The sequence below is a fragment of the Penaeus vannamei genome, chromosome 32, assembly GCF_042767895.1.
Source record: "Penaeus vannamei isolate JL-2024 chromosome 32, ASM4276789v1, whole genome shotgun sequence".
Lineage (NCBI taxonomy): Eukaryota > Metazoa > Arthropoda > Malacostraca > Decapoda > Penaeidae > Penaeus > Penaeus vannamei.
In genome coordinates this window covers 16,156,931-16,157,170 of record NC_091580.1, presented here as the reverse complement: position 1 = coordinate 16,157,170, position 240 = coordinate 16,156,931, and positions in this window count along the sequence as shown.

Sequence of the window (240 nt, the reverse complement as noted above, 5' to 3'; positions counted from 1 at the left end):
ATCCCTGATGTACTCTTAGTACTGATCCCACTGAGGTGTGGTAACGTGGAGGGAATCTGCGTAAGAAATACTTGGGCAAGTTCCAGTGTGTATCTCCTTAATGTTCAATATAATCATTTGCAGTCAGTAAACATTTGAAAATAACGATAAATAGAACCAGGTAGCACGGATACAAAAAAATGCCCTGTAAGTGTATCAGTGGTAAAATAATCAAACAACTACTTCAAAGTGAAGTGCTGA